Source organism: Tamandua tetradactyla, chromosome 21 (assembly GCF_023851605.1).
Source record: "Tamandua tetradactyla isolate mTamTet1 chromosome 21, mTamTet1.pri, whole genome shotgun sequence".
Lineage (NCBI taxonomy): Eukaryota > Metazoa > Chordata > Mammalia > Pilosa > Myrmecophagidae > Tamandua > Tamandua tetradactyla.
The window spans coordinates 23,119,604-23,137,505 of NC_135347.1; the positions used below are offsets into that span (position 1 = coordinate 23,119,604).

General features: G+C 37.3%; 1 pseudogene; it reads right to left on the reverse strand.

Annotated features, from left to right (window-relative positions):
• Positions 1-244: 244 nt before the first annotated feature.
• LOC143665167 (beta-hexosaminidase subunit beta pseudogene) lies at positions 245-2,426 on the reverse strand (annotated as a pseudogene).
• Positions 2,427-17,902: the final 15,476 nt, after the last annotated feature.

Here is a 17,902-nt window from a genome sequence, read left to right on the forward strand (position 1 = left end):
AGTATCACATGAAACCCTTACCATGAGAGCATTTCTTACTCTTTTACAAGTTCCCATGTGTAACATTTACTTACTATAAAGCCAAATTAATGAGAAAAGGAGCCTTTTTGCAATCAATTAAAAGATATGTTCTATTCCAAAAATAGACTTGCAAATCTTAATTTACATGATTTCAAAACCAAGTTGACTATAATATAGATTGCCATGGCCTTTTCCCCCTCCTCCTATTTTTCTTCTTTAAGATTCATTTTTGCATTTTGTTCTTGTGGTCACAGTACCCAGTAAACAGAAGCTCAGCAGCTCTTCCAGGTCTGGCCGTAGAGCAGCGGTGCCTTGCTGGTCTGTGGTAGCCATTGTTTTTAACTGTGGTTTATCTTGTGGCTCCAGAGTCTCTCACCAATAACACTTTCCCGAGGCCGGAATCTTGAAGTGAGTTTAGTAGCCTTCGCATATTCTTCCCAAAGACGAGCTTCTCCACCATTGAACTTTTTTCTGTCCCTCAGTACCATAAAATTCAAGAGGTTCCACTTCTTAGTATTTTTTTCCAGTCTTATCCATAACTAATCCAAGCTAAGAACCAAGGAGCAGCAAGGATTAGAGAGAAGCCAGCTTGCGTGACGCGTCCTTGTTCCCTGGGATAATCGCTGCCTTTCCCTGCTTCAACTACCGTGCCTGGCTGAAGCTTCATGCCATCATCAAAAACCTCTTGCCAAACTATGGAGCTCTGCTAGTGGTTGAAATCATTTCTGAAAGCTTCTGAACACAGAAAGATTCTAGTTTTTAAAAATCTGTGCCAAAGCCTTTTTTTGCCTCATGGAATTTTGGATTTCTGGATTTGATGCCCAACTTTTAAATTCCACTTCATCTCCTCCCGAATGAATGAACTGATCTGAAAACACCTTACTAATTTCTCCAGAAAGTTTAGACAGGAAGTCATAAGTTGCATCCGGAAGAGGATTTAGAGCTCCAAAAGTCCCAGACTTTTTTTGTAAGTTATAATACGGAGTAAGGAGGTCTTCCTAACCTTTTACTACTGCATATGTCCAGGGGTATCAAACTCTGGTATGACTCTAGGCCCTCATAATCGAGCGTATTCTGTGACCATACAGATATCATTTGGTGGATTAACGTAAGAAAAAGGATAGTTTCCTTTATTGCTTAACTCAGGAAAAGGAACGTTCCACAAAGGGAATGACTCACCATCAACCATGTGCCAGGTAGAACATTAAACTTATTAAAAGCCATGGCATCCAGAGTTTTAAGAATGCTTTCAACTGGCAGATAATATTTGGCTGCATCAATTAAATTCTTCTATGAGGGAAGCCTGGAGAATCAATAATATTGGATTCATTGATGGTAAAGTTCCATAAGAATCTTGATAAATTAACTGACTCAGTGTCTCTAAACCACATAATACTACCCAAACTCATTGGCCTTGAGCATAGCTACTGATCCATTCACAATGAAATGATCTATGTTGAAATCTATATAGATACATAATTGCTAATCCTTCAATGGCACACAGTAAATTTCATGAATGCATAATTGGAATTTCCAGATCATTCTTTTTCTCTTGTGCTCTACACCTATTTCTCCAACTGCCTCTTGTGAATAGTCACTTAGATATTTGCCCTACAGATTCGTTAAACTCCACATGCCCCAAACTGAGCTCTTCTCTCCTTTCTGCTCCACACACTTCTAGCCTGCCCTTCTCCTGGGTCCTCATTTCAGTGAGTCACAGCCCCACCGTGCAGTGGAGTTGCTTGTCAGAAACTTGGGGGTCATCTCCGTGATTTCTCGCTTTCTCCTCCAGGATATTTATTCTCTCCTACAGGCTATCAGTACGTTAATGTCTTAGTTAAGCCAAGATTTTAGGTCAAAATTGCAAACATTCCTCAGGCCCCCAAAAGTCCTTGCTGAAGCCCTCATGTGGATCACTTGTCTCTTCTACTTCCTTTAAGATCAGAGACTTATCTCTGCTCTTTTCCTTTCTCCTTCTGTGTTCCTCTCAACACTGTTTTAATGAGTACAAATATGAACTCCAGGTTGTAGATTGTAGAAGTCGGTTTCAATCTCCAATTTTATTTTTGTATTTAACATTGCTTGCGCAGTATTGAAAAAAAAAATTCTGATTCACACCAGTCAATAGGTGCAAATGGTAAACAATTTTAACAGCTCACCTTGAAGTCTCAGGATTTTCTTCAAATAAACTGACCTGGAAACCTGAAAATGCAGCAATGGTTATTTTCCTTTAAAAATCTGGACTCATTACTATAACACTATTTACATTGTTCGTCATCAATATAGAAGGGAGGCAATAAAGTTACAAAACAAAGGAAATATTAAAATCATTTACATTAGGATGTCACAGGACATGTGTTTCACTTGTTACTGCACAGCTGACTGTTGGCCAGCATGGAAGCCATGGTGGACCTGGGCTGAGTCTGGGCTGCTGTTAACAGAGCACAGAAGCCTTGTCCTGCAGTAAGCTACTTCCTTGAATCATTTTTTGCAAAATGCATATGTGAAAGAACCCATTTATTGGGAGGCTAGGTCAGACTACAGCCTTCATTTTCAATGATCCAATTTCTAGAAGTTCAAATATATATATATATATATACAGAGATCATGATGTGGCCTGAACAAACATTTGGTTAACCTGCATGTAAAAATGACCATGTTAATAGTTTCCAATGAGCTGAAATTTGATATAAAGCAGTATTTCATTGTGGCTTTTCCTTTTATTATAATAGTTAAAAAATTCTTTTAAACATTAAAATATCAAATCTTACTTTTGCAGAACTCAAGTCTTCTCTGAGGAATTTCATTGATCTCAGAACAATTCTTTAAAAATAACTGATCATATTAACCCCTAATATCAAAAATTATGAAATTAGAACCCAGTCAAGGAACTGGGAAGATAGTGGGAAATCTAGGATTAGAATACAGATCTTATGATCTCATAGTTTATGACTCTTCCTATTTTGCACACTGCTAATTTTTGTTTTCACTGTACCAAATAATGAAAGTATGTTTCAAAATCTTTGACCTTATAAAATTATTTTTCAGGCTCTCCAGTATAGCTTAGGAAACACATTGCATATTTTGCATTTATTTCTCTGGTGTCTGTAAAAGGATGCTAAAATATAGAAATAAATTCTGGTTGCTAGAGGTAGTTCTTACACTGAAATCCTAATCTAGTAGGAAAAAATGTCCAAACCTGAAAATCTTTTTAAAACTCAATTGGACATCTGTTTCTGAAATGAGGCATATCTATCTGTCTCAGCCTGCTGGTATGCAATCTCTCCTGGTCTAAGGGCTACGCTTGCTTTCTGTGCTTTTGAATTACCAGCTATTAGAACAGTGTGTGGTACATAGTAGGTATTCAATACGCTTTTGCTGTCTTCTTGGCAATGTAGCCAGAGAAAGCAGCTCAAGAATTAATTCCCAGTGGTCTTAACTTAGGTTCATAAATAAAAAGTTAGGCCAGCTTTATTGAGAGTTGGGTGTTCAGCCTAAGGGTTCCTACAGTGCTACCATTTAATGTGTAGATTCAGGTCTTAAAGCCCTCAAGCCATTTTTCTATCCAATTTTAAGTAGTTGAGAAACTACTCTGACCCCTATGACCTCAAAAGTTTTTCAAGTTTTCTAATTCAGGTGTGATGGAACTGCACAGTTAATAGTCAAAACAATTATGATAGTGCCTCCATTTCACTTAAAAGCATTATTCTGAATCTTCTGGTATGAATGACTGACATCCAAAAGGCTGAGGGACGGTAAACTCTGATTTGTCTCAGCTGATTGTAGCTGGTATGTTTGTAGGCATAGCAGGGCTGGCCTATTTTCAATGGATGCCGTGGATAACTTGAGTGTCATTTATTCAACGATTGACCTATTAATTAGTTCCTTTTGTAGTGCTTGGAATTTGGGTATGTGTTTAGTAAAAATTAAAGACAGGGAAAATTACAGAATGAAAAACTACGTTTCCATGTTATTAATATCCAGTTACTATCCTAAGTTGTGATTCTGTTCAGAACCTGTCTTTTCAGTCTCCCTCTACTTACCATTACAGATATCACTGATTCAGTGTGCAATTGCTTTGCCCCCAAGATTAACTCCTATCTTTCTTCTGGGCAGCCAGCCCTCATCCTAAAACTGTTCCTTTATGCCTTTGTGCCAACACCTTAGTGTTGTACTCATGTGTGGATGATTGCCGTGTGAAGCTCTGAAAACTTTATGGAAGTGCTGACTTTGCTAAAGCTCCTAATGGAAGAACATAATAAGAAGATGGTCTTAAATTTCTAGGAGCTGTTCAGACTCATAATCACAGTAATAGAATTTTCCTTAATTACCTCCTTCAGTTGAATGGCTACGACTCTTCTGGTGAATGAGCCTGCCTGACTTGTGAGAAGACCCTAGAAGGTCCTCACAAACTCCAAATTATTGCTGCTCTATCAAAGGAGAGCATGGAGATTAAAATGGTGGATGATCTGAAGACAATGAATTCTGACTTCCTTAATCATGACATTCTGATCTCTTTCCCAATAAAACTCTTGACTGAGTTTTACAACCCTCTTGCTTTTTCATGTTTTCTCCTCTCTTCCTCTATTACCCAGCCCCACCCCTATCTCCAACAAAAAGAAAAAAGTTTCTTGACATCCTTCCAGTACCCCTTTTTGGCACTGTCCTCTGGATCCTGGTTTCCTCTCATTTTAGCAACGCCCATGCTCACTACTGCATATTTTGGGATGGTTCCAATTACTTCCTTTCTTCCTTCTTCCCTCCGCTCATTATTAAAATACCTGGTGTCAGATTTCCTCAGAATTCTAGGAATTCTCTGCCAGGAAGCTCATTATCTGCTCTGCTAAGTAAGTACTGTTTGTGGCCATGACTGAGCTAAGATGTAACTTCTCACTGGAAACATGTTTGTTTCAATAAACTCTCTCTTCAGGCAGGACTATTTTTTTTAAACCAAAAAATAAGGTAAGATGTGGCAATTTCATGGTGGGGAAAGTGAAGATGGGAGGGAGGGACAATGTCCTTGGGTCAAAACACACCTATCCTTCAGGTTGTGTCGCTCAGCCCACTGCTTGCTTGCTGTCCCTGTCTCAGAAGCTGCTGGTGGAGGCTCATGTGCTGTCTGAAGGCCAGGCACGGGGAGAAGGGTGGGAAACTCCAAACACAGCACACTTTGATAATTGCCTTCTGCATTGTAAGAGCTTCAAGTCAGTTCACAGTCCATGCGTTGCTTTTGTTCTATTTTCCCAGTAATTGGGCATTTCTTCTTCACGAAATCCCTCCTCTGTGAGCTAGTTCCCTCCACCACCAAATGATGTGAATGAAAGCATCTCCGCATGAAACAATGGCATGTGAAGCTTCCTGTTGCAGGGTTGATTCAAAACATCCAACACATAGGATGGTTGCAACGGTTTGTTGGTAAGTATATTTCTGTTGTATATATTATGTTCCATTATAATTATAGTATAATTACAAAATACTGCATTGTATTTATTTTTTGTTTATTGTTATTATTTTGGTGTTGGGGGTTACATGGTCTGGGTACATGGCCTGGAAATCGAACCCAGGTCTCCCGCATGGAAGGCGAGCATTCTGCCACTGACTGCATTATATTTATATGCTTCTAAATAAATTTACACTTTGACTGACTTGAATGAGCAATTTAATGGATTTTCCAGCATTGTAGGCACTGCCCAATTCAAGAAATAACTGCCCAAAGCTAACTGCATACCTGCTGTGAACTAGTCTTACACAACTTTGCATTTTCCACTTCTGTTTTCTGGGGTCCAGGTGATTGAATATCTGCCTTATCGCATTGAGCACCCACTCAGGAAACAGCTCCTGACTGCAGTGCCCTGGCAACTACATTTAAATAATGACAGCTTCCACTGATTTTCTGCCAGGGTAAATAGCTGTAAGTAATTTTCAAAATAATAATACTGGACTAAGTGATCCCCATCTTCAGTTAATCAATGTGAAAACATCTTAGAACTTATTTAGGTCTAACAATCTAGAAGGTATTAATATTGAAAGAAGGGTGTATTTAAGGTAAAATACTAATTGTCTTCTATTTCTGTCATGGTTGATAGTAATACAAAAGCTACTACAAACAAGCTATTATTTATTGACTGATTAAACTAGAGTCTTCCATAAAGAAGGAAATATGTGGGTGCACAGGCTCTGGAGTCAAAAAACCTGGGTTCAAATCCTAGCTCCAAGATGGCAGGTCCTTGGGCAAGTTACTGAACTTCTTTTTCTTTATATTCTTATTCAAAAACTGGAGATAATAACAGTACTTCTTCATCGGGTTGCTGTGATGAGCAAATGAGTTAGCCTACATGAAGCTCTTTGCAAAGTGTCTGACACATAGGAAGCACCCAGTAAATGGTATCTATTATTGTTATTGATTGCATGAGTTTTTCTTGATCTCAAAAGGAACAACCCCTTCAGACTTTTAGGTGAAGCTGGAACTGGAGCTGACAAATTTTGGTCAAATACAGTCTTGCTGCTGAGAATGAAGACTGCAAAAAAAGTTTATGTGAAGGCGCCATGGAGGGTGTGGTAGTTAGATTCAGTTGTCAACTTGGCCAGGTGAAGGCACCTAGTTCTGTTGCTGTGGACTTGAGTCAATGGTACATGAACCTCATCCATTGCTGATTACATCTGCAATCGGGTAGGAGGCATGGCTGCTGCAATGAATGATGTTTGATTTAATTGGCTGGTGCTTAAATGAGAGAGCACAATGTAGCACAATCCAAGCAGCTCCGCATACCTCTCTCAGCACTCGCAGCTCAGCCCAGGCCTTTGGAGATGCAGAAAGAAGTCACCCCGGGGAAAGTTGTTGGAACCCAGGGACCTGGAGAGAAGTCCAAGAGAGACCATCCTGTGCCTTCCCACATAAGAAAGAACCTCAGTGGAAAGTTAGCTGCCTTTCCTCTGAAGAACTAACAAAATAAATTCCCTTTTCGTAAAAGCCAATCCGTCTCTGGTGTGTTGCATTCCAGCAGCTAGTGAACTAGAACAGGGGGCCTAGGAAGGGAGGCAGAAGCCAACATGGATGGGAGCCCAGTGGCTGATGAGCTCCTCTCAGCAAAGGAGCTGTTCCCTTAGCACTAGTGAAAGTCTGAGCTGATCCCCATGGTCATCTTTGAGTCCTGAGGCTATGCTTGATGTGCATGTAGCACCGACAAGATCTCTGCCTTAGACAATGTCTTGCCATTCCACAGGAAATAATTGTTTTAGAAAAAATTTGATAGAATTCTAGTCTTTGCCTGTTCACAGAATGTCAAAATCAGACCATCAACCAAAAGGATTATCCAATAATGAATGCTTGTTACCAGGCTGGAGACATGGCTCAAGGCAGAAGATGAATGAGTGAAGAGGAGATAAGTCAAATGCAGGAGGGCTGAGTCAGGTGGTAGGCCAGGTGCAGAGGGGAGAACTGGAACTTATTAGGGCATCAGAGTCAAAAGCCAGCACTTACAGTGAAAAATTACATAGTCAAAGTTATCTTTGAGAATTCCTTTTATTCCTCATGAAGTATAATAATATGCATATACTTTTTAAAGCAATGTTATTGAGATATTTACACACATACAATCCATCCAGTGTGTCTCTCAGCATAAACACAGAGTTCCTCATCCTTCAACGCAATCAATTTTAGAACATTTTCATTACTCCAAAAAAAAAAACCTTCATACCCCTAAATCTCCTCTCTTATGGACCCTTAGCATTGGTGTGGTACCTTTGTTAACTGATGACAATGTTAATATATCAAGGTTCACTATGGTCCATAGTTTAGGTGTTTTTTCCCCAGATATCACCCGATTATTAACATTTTATAATAGTAACATATATTTGTTCTAATTCATGAAAGAACTACGTTCACAAACATAATTCAGTGCTATTCATTACTCTCATTATAATGTGCTACCTTCACCTCTATCCATTTCCAAACATTTACAATTAACCTAATTAAAAATCCTGCACAAATTAAGTATCAGCTCCCCGCTCTCTACCCTCATTCTATCTCCTGGTAACCTATATTTTAGCTTCTAAGTCTATGAGTTTGCTTATTATAATTAGTTCATATTAGTGAGATCATACACTATATGCCATTTTGTGTCTGGCTTATTTCACTCAATATAATGTTCTCAAGTTTCATCCATATTGTCGCATGCATCAGAGCTTCATTCCTTCTTACAGCTGAATAATATTCCATCGTATACATATGCCACACTTTGTCTATCCACTCATTGGTTGATGGACACTTGGATTGCTTAAATCTTTTGGAAATTGTGAAAAATGGTGCTATGAACATTGGTAGGCAAATGTCTGTTCAAGTCCCTGTTTTTTGTTCTTCTGCGTTTATACCTAGTTGTGGGATTGGTAAATCATATGGCAGTTCTAGACTTAGCTTCCTGAGGAACTGCTTAACTGTTTTCCACAGGGGCTGCACCTTCCCATCTGCAGTGTATCACTATTTCTATTTCTCCACATCCTCTCCAACTCTTGTAGTTTTTTGTTTCTTTAATAGTGGTCATTTTATTAGGTGTGAAATGATATCTCATTGTGGTTTTGATTTGCATGTCCCTAATAGCTAATGATGTTGAGCATCTTTTCAAGTGTTTTTTAGCCATTTATATTTCTTCTTTGGAAAATTTCTATTGAAGTTTGTTGCCCATTTTTTAATTGGGTTTTCTGTCTTTTTATTCATGAGTTGTAGGATTTCTGTATATATTCTGTATATTAAACCCTTATTGAATAGGTGGTTTCCAAATATTTTCTCCTGTTGAGTATGCTTTCTTTTTACTTTCTTGACAAAGTTCTTGACAAAGTACTTTCTTGACAAAAGGTTTTAGTATTGAGATGGTCCCATTTTCTTTTATTGCTTGTGCTTTGGGTGTCAAATCTGAGAAACTATTGCCTACCCCAGGACCTTAAAGATAATTCCCTGCATTTTCTTTTAGGAGTTTTATGGTCTTGGCTCTTATATTTAGGTCTTTGGTCCATTCTGAGTTAGTTCTTGTATGAGGTATGAAATTGGAGTCCTCTTTCATTCTTAGGAAATGGATATCCAGTCTCCTAGCACCATTTGTTGAGGAGACTATTCCATCCCAGTTGAGTGGACTTGGCAGTTTTGTCAAAAATAAATTGACCATAAATGCCTGAGTCTATTTCTGAACTTTCAGTTCAGTTCCATTGATCAATATGTCTATCATTATGCCAGTACCATGCTATTTGACCATTGTAGCTTTGTAATATGCTTCAAAGTCAGGAAGTGTAGGACCTCCAACTTTGTTTTTCTTTTTCAAGATGTTATTGGCTATTTGGGATCCCATAACCTCTCAAATAAGTTTTATAATTAGCTTTTCTATTTCTTCAAAGTAAGCCATTGGAATTTTGACTGGGATGGGCTTGATTCTGTAAATCAGTTTGGGTAAAACTGATACTTTAATAATATCTAGTGTTCTAATCCATGAGCATGGAATGTCCTTCCATTTGTTTAAATCTTCTTTGATCTCTTTTAGCATTGTTTTGTAGTTTGTAGTTTTTGTATACAAGTCCTTTACATCCTTGGTTAAATTTAATTATAAATATTTGACCCTTTTGGACACTATTGTAAATGGAATCTTTCTCCTTATTTCCTTTCTCTTTATTTCCTTCTCAGATTGCGCATTACTAGTGTATAGAAATACTGCTGATTTTTGTGTGTTGATCTTGTAATCTGCCACTTTGCATGTGTGTGTGTACCCACAATACCTATTATATACATGAGGAGGAGGATAGGGTCAGTTACAGTAAAGCTGGCGGCCTCCTTTCTAATTCTCCTTTGAATAACCCCTTCATCTTTTCCTTCTTGTTTCACACCCAAACAAAGTTCTTTATGACATCTGTAATCCAATGTATAGCCAGTGTTGCTTGGATGAATCTGGCTGGCTGGGCAAAGAGTGCAGACTTTACAAATAGGAAAGGAGCTTGCGGAGTCAAGAATCCACATCATTCTCAGCTGGCTACCAAGTAATTCTTACAGAAAACTGCCTCTTTTTCCAGAAACACATTTTAATTGTAATGTCCAGGGGAATTTTAAAGTTATCTAAAAAAATCTCTCTTTTTTACACTTTTTTTTTTTTTTTAATACATGGGCAGGCACCAGGAATCGAACCCGGGTCCTCTCACATTCCAGGCAAGCGTTCTTGCCTGCTGAACCACCATGGCCCGCCCAATCTCTCTTTTTTAATTTGAAAAATTTTACTTGTAATACACAAAGCATTTACAAATAAAAAGAATATACATTGAGCAGGATTTGTTTACATCAACTCCTCTGCTTCCCAAAGTAACCACATTTGCTAGCCTGTTATGGAAAATAAATCCTTAATGATGATATTTTAGGTACCAACAACTGATGGAGAAATATTTTAAGACTGAGAATGCTCTCTTCAAACCACACACAGTAAGAGACCATCTACTCCACCTGTTTTCAAAATGGGCCTGAAGTTGAGAACTGAACATTGAGAGATTGTCTCAACCCTGCCCCCTGGACACTACCGAAGGCCAATCACTTGATTTGCGTACCGTTAGATTAGAATAGATTGCTTAATTTTAAACTCTTGGTTACTGAGCTCAACATCCAACCATTAACTGACAGTAAATTTTAATTCTGAGCAATTTAATCTTTGCAACAAAGATTTCCATATTTATCTTATCCCGTCTCCCCAGTCGTATTTTCCTATCATTCTGCCGCTATCCACAAACAGACTGTAGCGATCACACAGGCGCTGACACCGCAGCCCTGCTGTTTCCCCAGCGCGGATGCAATCAGCTGCACCAGATTTTCTAAATTTTCTTTCCGACAGATTCTCCTGTTACTTTTCTCTATGGCAACCGTCCACAGACATTTAACCCCCCTTTTAGTCAGAAAAATCAATTTGATTTGAATTATAAAAGCCTGAATAAATGCAACCTTAAAGATGTATTTGATATTTCCTTTGAATTTCATTTCTTGTGACAGTTTCATTCAAAACTTTAAGTAATAAAAAATGAAAACAAAGCCCTCGATCTTAAATATTAACCATGTGTCTGCGCTCGTTGGAGAGGAAGTAGGGATTGCAGGGCTTTTGAATCTATACAACAGCAGATGTAAAGATCAAAAAGTAAAATCAGGAGTACAGGCGTAGGGAAAACACTTTGAAGTGTGAGTGATTTTTACCAAAGGAAGGCAATTTCCCCAATTTACTAACATAACACTGAGGCAAATAAACCTTCAGTGTGGATGAGCTCATGCTGAAATGTTGGTAAACAGACAAACAGGTGGAGAGTGTGTTTTAAGTGTACTCCCTTCTCATTCTCTTTCATTGTATGAGGACAATGCATAAGCAACAACAACAAAAAGAAATGGGGATTAGGGGGACGATTTGGGGCTACTTAGAATCTGAATAAATGGACAGAGGTGACATTTTGAAAAAGTGAGTCTGTCTTTGTGAGCATATGATCAACAAGCCAGCATCCTTCAAATTTTAAAACCTGTATATTTTTCTTTTCAAAGAGAGAAAGAGCTTATTACTAGGCACATAGTAGGAGAACCGATGGCCTAGCGGCCCAAAATCTGTCTCCCCGAGTTTAGGGGGTTCAAGGTTTTCAAGGATATTAGCAAGGGGAGATGAGATCATTTCGAAGAGCAAGTTCAAAGCATAAGTGCAGACACTGTTATCATTATCATTTCAATAGGAAAGCGTAAGTTGAAAGGAGGGGAAGCAGAGCCATCACTTCTGTCCTAAAGGTGTGGAGGAAAAGAAGGGAGACAAGTTATCTTTTAATAGCAGAGTCTAGTGGATATGATTTACAAAGCCCAGGGCTGAAAGTGGTTAATGGTTTCTGCGTGCTTTTTGTTTGAAATATAGTATAGAAGTAGACTTAGGAGATAATATCCTTTTGGTGAGAAGAAAAAAAGCTAAACTCATTTAAGGTTTAGCATTGATAACTATTGCCCCGAATTTTAGCAGTTTTGTTATTACCCTTATTTAACAGGTAATAACTGCACTTTGGGAATTTTCAAAGGTGGCCTGACCAAAGAAACCATCGAGAGTCTTAGCACGAGAATATCACGTGGTTATTTTAACTCCTTTGCTTTTTGTTTTTTATTGTTTAAAGAATGTTTCTTTTGGCTTCTCGTGAATGACTTTCTGAGTGGCTTTGCTTCTTCCCTTACGTATATGCATTCTGATGATCTCAATGAACAACATGTTGGACTCTGAATTTGTTTCCATATGGAACAAGTTAGCAGCTATTTAATTTCTAAAAATGTTTATGGAGTCCACAGTCCATTGTTATTCTTAGGGAGACTTGTTCAGATCTTTGCCAGACGGCTATTTTGGAACTCCAGAGATTCTCCTTCTTCTTTACGAAACTCTTCCAGAAAATACACCTCCTTAAATATAGTGTTATTATAAAGTTTAAAATAAAGAAATGGATTCCTTGTCTTAGGCACATTAATTTAGTTAGTTTGTATTTAGCCACACATGACAAGCTGAAATTTTTTTAAAATTCGAATATTTGCCTAGAGGTTTATTTGGGTTTATAATCAACGAGCAAATTTATTCATGACTGACAAAAAAAAAAAAAAAATGTGTACATAGTTTAGGAATCATGTAAGCCCCTAAATAAACTTTTTTATTTTTAAAGCTGATCTGAATTCATCTGTTTTTAGCATATAAACTGAGTATCTTTAGAGAAAATATTTAACTTATGGCTGTTTTCAGGTTTCCAAAATCATGGTCCTTATGTGGTTCAATTTTTCTTCTTGGCCTATTAGCTTAGAGCTACCCATTTGTTCAAGGGCTTGGCATTTTTTAGTATTCAGCCTTTATCGTTTCTTCTGAAAGCTTCTTGTGGTTGAATGTTGCGCACTCCAAAAAGCCGAGAGGTATTTAAATGTGAAAATGAATTCTTATAATTAGATTTACTCTTTTTAATCAAGAATGCAAAACACTGTTTCTCGTTCTCAGTGAAACTTAGAAGAGGAAGTTGAGAAAATGGGAAAGTAAATGTATCTGTCTGCCTATTTGAAAATCTGTATCTCTCTTGATTTGTTCTTACTCGATAATGTTCTCATTACATGATTGCTTAGTTGTAGCTATAAGAGACTATTTGAATTACAAAAATGCCAGTCTGATGGCATTAAAGACACATATTGTAGGAGATGCTTCTCTCAGGGTGGCAACTGAGAGTAAAATAATTGTGGCAAAAGGAAATGCTGTGAGAAAGGAAGTGGGGAAGGAAAATGACTCATATAAGGACATGCAATTTGGCTCCAGATAAGTTTGGAGTTGTAGAGACTAATTATTTGTTATACATGGTATATGTTTTGGAAGGCATTACAGTCAAAATATTAACATGCTTTTTTTTTTTTTTAAGCTGGTAGGGATTCAATGCAGATTTTTTTCTTAAAACATTAATTTTAAAATAAAATGGATTTGTCAGTCTCAGGAACCACTCTCTCTCTTTAGATGAAAAATAATTTTGTTTTGATTTATGCATTTAATATTTCACACTGGAAATGTAAAACTACAGCAGTTATTTTATAGTGACCGAAATCAGGAAATATAGGGGTAATTCATTATATTTATTATTTTTCTTTATAAAACTATAAATCAATGTTATTGAAAATTAAATGTATGGTCTACTCTGAGGGTATTTTTGAGGTATAACAGTACTTTACATAAGGCTTTCTAGGATCTGACAGAAACCTGAATTATTCATTAGAGTCTTGGATTTTCCTTCACCCTAATCAAATTAATAAAACAATTTCCATTCTGAAAGCTATTAATGCTCTGTGAAGGAGAGCAAAAAGTTGTGAATTTATCTTCAGTTTCTTTTTGAATTTTCTACACTTCCGACAATCTCCAAGACCAAAAAAGTAGATTTTTTTAAAAAGGGGGAGTACTAAATATTTCATTGTTGCTTTGCTAATGTAATTACCTAGTGTGATAATTTGTGTTCTTTTATTGTCATTGCGCTTCAGGGAAGACTGTTACTCGTCTTTGGAAAGGTCTTTGAACTCCTTTTTTAAAAAAAGAATAAAAAATTCATTTTTAAGAATGCATTTTTGTTCTTAGGCTTAATTACCACTGTATACCCAAATTATTTTGAAATCCCTTGTAAAATGAAATCATAACATGTGATAAGATATATAAACAGAATATAGATATCAAGAGGGACAGAGATATTATGTTACTGGGTACATTAGATGAATAAAGTCTTTTGTTTGTCACTGAATTGAATTGACTTAAATTTTTTGGCATCTAAGGCAAAAGTAAGTTAGCTGTATAACAACCTTCATTGTTTAACCCCACAGTAAGCATAATGTGTTAGTCTGTGGGAAGAAACATATTTTAGAATGTAAATTCAAAGAGAATTTTTTGTGTGAACCCTTGTGTAAGGGATTTTAAAAAATATATTTTTATTGAGAAATCGTCACACATGTAGAGTCTAACCATATTATGCAGTCAATGTCTCACAGTATCATCATATAGTTGTTCATTATGATCAGTTTTAGAACATTTGCATCACTCTAGAAAAAGAAATAAAAAGAAAAAAAAAAACCTCATACATCTCATACCCTTACTCTTCTCTCATTGACCACTAGTATTTCAATCTACCCAATTTTTCACCCTTTATTCTCCCCATTATTTGTTTAAGTTCATCCTTATTATTTTTTTTACTCATCTTTCCATACCCTGAACAAAAGGAACATCAGACACAAGGTTTTCACAATCACACAGTCACATTGTAAAAGCTATGTAGTTATACAGTCATCTTCAAGAATCAAGGCTACTAGAACACAGCTCAACAGTTTCAGGTACTTCCCTCCACCCAACCCAATGCAGCATAAACTAAAAAGAGATATCTATATAATGTATAAAATAACTTTCAGGATAACCTCTTGACTCTGAAATCTCTCAGTCACTTAGACTTTATTTTGTCTCATGTCTCTCTTCCCCCTTTTGGTCAAGAAGGCTTTCTCAATCCCATAGTGCCAGGTCCCAGCTCATTCCTGGGATTCAGGTCCCACATTGCCAGGGAGATTTATACCCCTGGGAGTCATGTCCCATGTAGGGTGGGTATGGCAGTGAGTTCATCTGCTGAGATGGCTTAGAGAAAGAGGCCACACCTGAGCAACAAAAGAGGTTCTCTTGGGCGACTCTTAAGTATAAGTTGGCTTAGCATCTCCTTGTGCAAGGAACTTTTAATAATAAACTAAACATTGTCTTTAACTCTAGCTTTTTCTTACAGAATTTTTTTTTCAAATTGATCTTTTTGGATCAGTCCTCTTTGAAAGTCAAAAATATGGTATTAAACCATAACTCAGTGAAAGCATGCCTTGGGTAGGGGGTGGCGGGGTTTCAGATAATACAGTATAAATATCTGCTTGTTAAAGGTCTAGCTTAATACAAGGATAGACCTGGGAGAATCCAGAAGGTAGAAGTGCTCAAGCAACCTGAGTGTTCTTGAATTTCAGATTCTTCACAGTCAGTTTCAGGATGGAATTCTGAGCCAGAAACCCATAGAAGGGAGTGAGTTACAATTGTTATTTTCTTATGAAGTCCCACTTGCATTCATACCCATCCTAAAACCTCTGGACTTAGCCATCATAGGCTGCTACAATTGTTGATGGTAAGACTAAAATCTCCAGATCTTTGCATTTGCTTAGCTATTGCAATACAGAGCATGGTGACTGTGGCGGATTGAATTATGAACCCCAATTTGGAATGTTCTTAGTCTTAATCTGCACTTTTGTAGGTGTGAACCCATTGTAATATCATCTCCTGGACCTTTTGTTAAAAAAGTATGGTCCAAATGAACGAGGCTGGGCCTTACTCCAGATTGCAGGAGTGCTTTATAAGCAGAAGAAATTTGGACATATAGAGAGAAAGCTGTGAGGAAAAGTCAGCAGTCAACTGAACCTGGAAGAAGAAGGAGACAGTGTCACCATGTGATCTGAGGCATAGATGCAAACCAGATACCTCCAAGGACTGCAGGAAGCTGGCTCCAGAATGTTCCAGACTTTGAGTAGAATGCATTGCCTTGCTGACACCTCAATTTTGAACATCTTCAAGCCTCAAAACAGTGAGCCAGCAAATTTCCATAGTTTACACCAAACCACTGTGGGATATTTGTTATAGCAGCCTGGAAAACTATGACAGTGGATTTAAATTAGCCAGAACAAAGTTTTTGTCATCTATTGAAGGTCTAGTTTTTTAAGCAGAAATACATCCTGATAGCCCTGTTAGAAAGTTAGCTACAAAATGCACACAATGTCCCTAAATCTGTTATACGGTATTATTTGATAACATCTATTTAAATGTTGGAGGATGCCTAGCAGATATTACCAATTTTGATGGACATGAGACCAGGTTACTTCTTTTGATTTTTATTAATTGGTGAATTCAATGCTTCTGACCATTATTTGCTTTATTGTCAGAGAAATTTGAACTGTTTAGCCAACATAAAGAAGGATGTTTGGGCATCTTGTTAGCAGAAGCGAATACAGTTCATTCGTTAGTTCTACCATATAGTGCAAGAGAAAAAAATAAAAGAAATGGGGCTAGGATACAGCACTCTTGGACACCAATTTAAAATTTGACAAGTGTTTGCTGGGATGTCCATCACAGTCTAATGACAATATCAAGTTTTAGGCTGTTCGTACCACAGACTGAAGAAAGATGGATGAGCCAAAAATGGGGGGGGGGGGGGTTAAGATGTTGGTAGTTGAATAATGGTGCTAGAAATCTGCTTGGGGCATAGAGTTGAGAGGGCATGTCTAACAGATCAAGCACTTGAAATTAAGAACACAAACAGTGCCCATTTGTAAAAGTCAGCTCCTCTGAAGGACTTTGATCTCTAACTTGACAGCGATAAGAACATGGTCAGAAAAGATTGGAACCACTTTTGGTGACAAGATTGTGGCCTTTTAAAATATAAAGTGATTTATCAAGAACTCTGTCTTGGATACTGGTATTGTTTCCCATCTGGGTAAGCTCATCAAATATATAAAATATAGAGAGTGAGAATTTAAGTAGAGATTGAGATTCTATAAATCCTCTGATAAAAGTCAAATCATTCACAACCATTGCACCAGATCTTCATAGTTTTTCCCAATGCCTGAATTCAAAGCTTCTCATTGGAATCTTATATTTTATAAGTGATGGGATATATTTCATACATATTGATTAATAGACTTTATATATTTATATATACTGACAAATTTGTGAATTTGTAAATGGGAGAAGAGAGGGCATTTTCCTTTGCTTTGTTTTATGTTGTTTGTTTATTGGGGTGGAAAAATGCCAATCTTTATAGAATCAACAAGCATGTGAAGCCAGACCTTTGTTTTCCCAGGTAAAAATCCAAAAGGTTGCTTCACTTCTTTATTATCTGTTACTTAAAAAGGAAATGTAGAGTTTAATTGAAGAATTGGTGGGACCCACATTCTCTCTTGACCTCTGCCCTGTGCTCAGCTGCCTCATAATTCCACCCTTCGGCTTGTAGATTCAGGCTCGGTGACAATGATATTAAAAGTCAAAGTACGAAAAAGGAAGAATGAAACAATTTCAGCAGAGCTTGGATATTAATTGGAAGAGCAAAAATAAAATAAATTATAATATTAATTGGTCATTAATGCTTTTGTCCCCTAGGTAGCCCAGAGGCTGCCATTTAATGTTTGAAGTTACAGAGAATGAGTTTGACCAGCTATTTTCATTGAAGTTTCAAACATTTGTCTATATACAAAGAGCCCATGGGAAAGCAATTTCCTGATTTACATTTCCTTTGCATGGAAGGAGATGTTGGTGCACCAGTCATTAGTTTAATGACCTTGGGTAAGTAA